The sequence below is a fragment of the Rhinopithecus bieti genome, unplaced genomic scaffold (assembly GCF_001698545.2).
Source record: "Rhinopithecus bieti isolate Rb0 unplaced genomic scaffold, ASM169854v2 scaffold_43991, whole genome shotgun sequence".
Lineage (NCBI taxonomy): Eukaryota > Metazoa > Chordata > Mammalia > Primates > Cercopithecidae > Rhinopithecus > Rhinopithecus bieti.
The window spans coordinates 33,587-40,453 of NW_016817751.1; the positions used below are offsets into that span (position 1 = coordinate 33,587).

The 6,867-nt window shown below is 43.4% G+C and overlaps 1 long non-coding RNA gene across 1 annotated transcript in view; it reads left to right on the forward strand.

Moving 5' to 3' along the window:
- LOC108517984 (uncharacterized) overlaps positions 1–6,867 on the forward strand; it is a 26,280-nt gene that overhangs the window by 4,312 nt on the left and 15,101 nt on the right. The window contains exons 2-3 of the long non-coding RNA XR_001882263.1: positions 2,211–2,399; positions 2,843–2,936. This is a non-coding gene — a long non-coding RNA (uncharacterized LOC108517984). The remainder of the gene's footprint in view (positions 1–2,210; positions 2,400–2,842; positions 2,937–6,867) is intronic.

Here is a 6,867-nt window from a genome sequence, read left to right on the forward strand (position 1 = left end):
CTCCCAACACTTTTGCATTGCAGATTAAGTTTCAAAAATGTGAACTTTGGGGACACATTCAGACTGGATTGTGAGCACAAACTGGTGCCATGGCACAGCTCCAGTCCAAAGGCAGTCTGGAGGTAGAATTTCCTCTTCCTCAGGCAACCTGTCTTTTTTTCACTTAAGGCTTTCAACTGATTGGGTAGGGCCCACTCACATGAAGGGTAATCATCTTTATTCCAAGTCTACTGATTTAGATGTTAGTCTCATCTAAAAAATACATTCACAGTGATATTTAAACTGGTATTTGACCAAACATCTGGGTACCATGACCTACCCAAGTTGGCACATAAAATTAACTATCCAAGTCGAAAGGCCTGGGACAGAGCTCTCATTGCCCTCAGAAGGAACCAACCCTGCAGAGAACTTGGACCTCAGATTTCTAGCCTCCATAACTGTGAGACAACAAAAAATTTTAAGCCACCCAGTCTATGGTACTTTCTTACAAACTAATACATTGGCCTGAAGACCTCCAGTAGGGAGTCAAGCCTAGAGGTAAGGAACCTCTATGGGATTCACAAACTTCCTACCAGTCCCCTTTAATGTAATGGCTGCACATCTCTGGCTCCCTGAGTTCAGCGCACATTCGCACAGTGACACATACACAAAGCAAAGCGCATGGCACTGTGCTAAAAGACTGGCTTCTTATCCTGCTGTGCTTTACTTCACAATGCACATAGAGATGATGCTCGCTCCTTTCACGTAGGTGTAGTCTTCCCTCTAGCTTAGATGGAGCAGAGTCAAGGACAGCAGTGCAGAGGAGAGGAGCTAGTGCACAGCCAGTAACTAGCATGAATGTGCACAAAGAGAGGGGAGGATAAAAGCACATTTGCCTCCTTGCTCAGCATCACTGAGGACCATGGTGTGGGTTTTGTATCTTACACTCTTCTTGGAAAGATGGTATGAAGAAATAAAGTTCAGATTTGTAAGGGAAATGTGTCTTTAGTGCCCCTCAACTTCTATGTTTGTGTCTTTTGCCACCCATTCCCACCTACCTCAACCCCCACCACCACCCCAGCATGGCCATACTGCTAAGAGCCCGTCTTTTGGCAAGAGAAGGCAGAATCTGAGATGGCAGAAACACCCTGCTGTGAACTGGTTTGCTCTGTGTTTTTCTTACCCATACTATGTGCATTTCAAGAGACTCCTAAGGGAGAAGTTACATACCTGGAAGGTACAGTTCAAGTCTTGGTCATCTTTGCATCATAGCACCCACCACTGTGCTTGGAGCACAAGAAATGACAATACATTTTGAAATGAAAGTGCTAACTGGCAGAATCCCAGCTCTGTGAGACTAGATGGGGTTCATCGGGAGGGTCCTCTTTTAGATCAGGCAGGATTTGGGCGGTCCTTTGGATCTTTTAGCTAGGGATATGAGACCCTCTTCTCAAAGGAGAAATATTTACAAGTGTTTTAAGAGTATAGACATCCCTACAAATGGGTGATGGCATTTGAGAAAAGGAAAGACCCCCTAGTACTGTCTCAGAGCGTGCTGGCAGGCATGGCACAGTTCTTAGTTGTTGAAATTAGGACCAACATCTTTGTCCCCAAGGGAGCCTACTCGGGTCACTTGACTAGTACTCCCAGCACCCATTTTGAATGAGGCACTGTGTCCCTAAGAGATACAGCTCTGACCAAGGCAGACACGGTCCCTGCCACCATGGGGCTTAGATACTGAAGAGGATGCGGTGATAAAGTACATTCCTGGTCAGGTATTAATTCGACCCTGATAAACACTGTGACCACAAAGCAGTTCTGGGCTGACCTGGTGAGCACGTGGTCGGGAGAGCTTAGAGGAAGGGATGCTGGTGTCAGTCACCTGAAGTGGTGGTAGGGATTCACCATGCACAGATGGAGGGAGAGTCCAGGAAAGGAAGAGCATCTGCACAAGCTGGAGGGAAAGGCAGGAGTTGGAAGAACTAAAGTCCATGTGGCTGGTGGGCAGGCAGGAGCACCAAGTGAATGTGAGGGAAAGCAAGTGGGTCTGTCATCGTGGGGTGACCAGTGAGTTTGAGGAACAAAAATGGATGGATAATTGACTCCCATTTGCCCTCCCTCCACCTCAGGGTGTGTATTACTAGTCTGAATATTGTCCTACCTAGAAGTTTTCTCATGATCTTAAGTCTCTATCGTTTACAGCTTTCAATCCTCTGCCCTCTTCCCTCTAGGTTATTGGGTTCCTGCAAGTTATTTGGGAACTGATCAAGGTTTCAGGGTAAAGATGGTGGTGATGAACAGCCTGAGGGCCACTTGTCCTGTGTCCCCATGCAAATTGCTGTGGAGAAGTTTCTAGATTCCAAGGCCCAGGCCATCCTGCAGCCTCTGTACTTGTACTTACAAAATCCAGAAATAAACCTGTGAGTACACCATTTCATTAAAGAGAGGAGAAAAGACTTGTTGGTTTTATAAAAATCACGTGTGTTAAGCATTTGTAGCTATGATGTCATTGGCATTCCAGTGTGAGCTTATATGCCTTATGGACTGTGAGAATAACTGTTTCTCTATTTGTCCAGTAAAATAAATATGGAACATTCCTTCTTGACAAATGTTAAAATGTTACAATGATGTCATGCAGAAACTGGAGAAGGTTTCAGATATTCTGGAACCTGTTCTTTATTATTTATTGTTAGCAGTTGTCTTTTTACTAAGGTTGATCCACAAACTGCAGATTATTTCTGTGAATCTTAAATTGCAGGAAGCTGCACATGAATGTTTGCAAGCACTTCAGTGGCTTCATGCTTCAGAATATTCTCTCCAGAGTTAAGAATTGCAGAATTAATTCTAGCTGACTGATTTGCAGGTGTGTGCTCTGCTGTAAAAACAGAAGATCGTGTGATGCAGCAGACGGTCTTCCTCAAGCCTTTCTCATCTTGTTCCCCTCCTGGAAATACAAGGTACTATCCGCAGCTGGATGTTGCAGGGATTCTGCACTGCGGCACGATGGACATTGGGGATAGATCATTCTGTGGTGTGGGGGCTGCCCTTTGCTCACTAGATGTTGAATGGCATCCCTGATCTCTTACCAGTAGCACTCCCCAAATGATCACATTCAGATATGTTTCAGGACATTACTAAATGTCCCCTGGGAGGGAGGGCAAAATAACCCTGGGAGAGAACCACTGAGATGATAGGAGAGATGTCTGTGATGGTGGAGAGATGTGTGTAATGAATTGGCTAAATATATCTTTTAGTTTTTTAAATATATTTTTCACTATTCACAATGAATTTACATAGTTTTCAAATACTGGCTTGTTTCAGAATTTGAGGTTTCTCAGATTGTGCTCTTTGGGTTTACCCTTGTTGAACCTCCGTGCACGTAAGAAAAGGAATTCCATTAATAATGTTGATCTAGCTGGATCCATTGACTTGAAACTGCTTCAAAAGAATTTTTTATTACAAATTTATTTTGTTTTATCCCAACATTGACTATGTTCTCGTTGAGATGAGTTGGTCGGGGTCATAACAAATTTATGATTGCTGGGTGTGCCCATATCCTACCCAGATTGGCTTATTCCAAACCCTGGCACTGCATTCTAAGGCTTAATGTGGAAAAAATTTAGTCATTTATCTAGTTACTAACGTTTTGTGTGAGTGTGGGGTTTCTGCCTCGATCTTTAGTTTGTTTGTCTTTTTTTTTCTGAAAGTTGAGAGTTAAATCCCTAAAGTCCAGTCAGCCTATGCCATTAGGATAGTTTGCTGCTTTTAGTGCCAACAGAAACCAAACAGTGGTCCCCCGAGGAGGTGGGGTTCACTTGACTAATAGCTGTATTATATGATGTGTTCTTGTTTCCAAGTTACTAGAAAAAACAGGTGAAAGTCACCATTTGATTTTGTTTGTGGTATATTTCACTGTTCCAACCTGTTTGCCCCAAGAAGAATATTGTGGTCTTTCTTGCCCTGAGCCTTTGAGCAGGTCCTATTCCTATATTCTGGACCCTCATCTGCTCAATTGTAAAAACAATTCTCCTTGTTTCTGACAGCTCAGTACCCCAGTGGAAGGCTAGTGTACACTTGTAACCAAGAATAACCCGAGATTCTTGAGGGTTAGAAACTCAGTTATGTGGCCGCGCACGGTGGCTCATCCCAGCACTTTTGGGAGACCAAGGCGGGCGGATCAGCTGAGATCAGGAGTTCAAGACCAGCCTGACCAACGTAGTGAAACCTCGTCTCTACTAAAAATACAAAAATTAGCTGGGCATGGTGGGGCATGCCTGTAGTCTCAGCTACTCAGGAGGCTGAGGCAGGAGAATCACTTGAACCTGGGAGGCAGAGGTTGCAATGAGCCAGGACCTGTACTCTGTCTCAAAAAAAAAAAAAAAAAATGAAAAGAAAAGAAACTCAGTAGTTGTGGCAGCTACCTTCTAGTACTTTGATTGTATCATCATCATAGGCCTCAGTTGCCGTGCCTCAGATGTTTTAAGTCTGACCATTTTAAGAGGAGGCAAGCAGCATAAGAGGAATGAAAGTAGGAAGGTTGTGGCAAAGTTCCGGAAAGCAGCATTTAGGTCAGCCCTCGTGCTCTGTGCCCTCATCAATCTTTTGCTCCCAAAGGCTCCCACAGATAATCTTTAGCTGTTCACTCAGATTGCCTGTTTGGCTGTTATCTCAAGTAGCAGACAGTAACTGTTGAAAGTCCTAAACTTGAGGGACTTGTAATAAAACAAGATAAAAATAAAAGCCTACACCTGTTATCCAAGATGAAAATAAAATCAATTTCACTTAGTGTATCATCTAGTGAAATTTAGCATAATGATCACATAAAAAGATTTAGGTGGCCGGGCACGGTGGCTCACGCCTGTAACCCCAGCACTTTGGGATTCCAAGGCGGGCAGATCGCGAGGTCAGGAGATTGAGACCATCCTGGCTAACATGGTGAAACCCCTTCTCTACTAAAATACAAAAAATTTGCCAGGCATACTGGTACGCGCCTGTGGTCCCAGCTACTCAGGAGGCTGTGAGGCAGGGGGATCTCTTGAACCTGGGAGTCGGAGGTTGCAGTGACCCGAGATCGTGCCACTGCTCTTCAACCTGGGCGACAGAGCAGGACTCCGTCTCAAAAAAAAAAAAATTAGGCATGAGATCTTAGACCATAGGAAAATTAATCATGTTAATTCTTCATGAAATATAAAGATTATCAGCTATAATGTAAATAGTACAAATTTAATATTATTCCAGTGATTCTTAATGTTCATGATCTCCCTGCTTTTAGAAAGAAAAGAAACATTTCCTTTTAGGATAACTTGGACTAGAATGGTGCTGTCTAAAATGTAGCCACAATTAAATGTAGCCATTATGGGTATTTACCTGTAAATTTAAGCACGTTAACATAGCCTCACGTGACTACAACTTAACCATAATGACATTTTCATCTTTAGAGAAAGTTGTATTTGACAGCACTGATCTATATTAGAATTCAACTGTATTATAAAGTTCTATTATTTTCCAATTAATTTTGAAGAACCAAAGCCTGGAGAACAATACTTTTTTTTTTTTTAATTTAGCTTTTAAGTTCAGGGGTATGTGTGCGGGTTTGTTGTATAGGTAAACTTGTCATGGGCGTTTGTACAGATGAGGACAAGAGTTTTAACAGGCTTGTTGTGCAATGTGTTCCTAAAGACCTCTGATATAGGCTGGGATGCCCCAGACTATATTGTCTTCATTAACTTTCAAAGGATCTTGAGAAACAGTGGGAGGATTAGGAGTCCCATGGAATTGTACTAATGGCTTCAGGGTTGTCTTCAGCTACCTGGGACTGACTATTAGCCCTGGAACTGACCGCCAAGAAATGTGGGCTTTTAGTCTCCTGTGCTGATAACTGCATGTGTATCCTATGGCTAATGGACTTGGCATCCAAGTGCCTTTTACAGCCCTGATGCTCTAACAAGGCAATTTGTGATCCTGCGATCATCCTCAGCCAAGTCATACAGTGGATCCCTGTGTATCCCATCACTGCACTAAGGCCAAGGCCTACGCAGATGGTCTTCAATTACATGAGGAAATAGCACATCCCTCATAAAAAGGGTGGTACATAGCAAGGGACCAGATAAAAAGCACGTGAGGGTATAGGGCAACATTGTCCTATAGACATATAATTGAGCCACATGTAATTCTCAGTTTTCTAATAGTCATATTAGAAAAGGGGAAAAGAAAACAGGTGAAATTAATTTTAGTAACATTTTACTTAACCCAGTGTATCCAGGATATTATCACTTTAACATGTGATCCATATAACAATTGTTAATGAGTTTACATTCTTTACCTTGCACCAAGTCTTCAAAGCCTGTTGGGTGTTTTAAATTTACAGCACCACTCGTTTAGGATTGACCAAGGGGGCAGCATGGGAACACCAGCGTTTGGAAAGAATGAGGAGAATGATTAGATAAATGAGGAGGGTTCTAATAGAAAAACACAGGCACTTGGACCCAGAAGTTTCCACTTGATATACTGTCTTCAGCACAGGAGCACCCTGACAAAGCTGGTAATTTGGGAAAACTGAGTGGCTGAACTCAGGGTAAAGGGAAGTGAGAAAAGAGGACAAGTGACCAAGAGGCTTTGTGTGAAGTCTGCGGTGTAGGGTTCAGAACTAGGCTAGTGGTCTGGGCAAGGCGAGGAAGAGCTAAACCTGAATGATTGTTAAAGAAAAATAATGTGGGCCGGGCGCGGTGGCTCAAGCCTGTAATCCCAGCACTTTGGGAGGCCGAGACGGGCGGATCACGAGGTCAGGAGATCGAGACCATCCTGGCTAATACGGTGAAACCCCATCTCCACTAAAAAATACAAAAAACTAGCCGGGTGAGGTGGCTGGCGCCTGTAGTCCCAGCTACT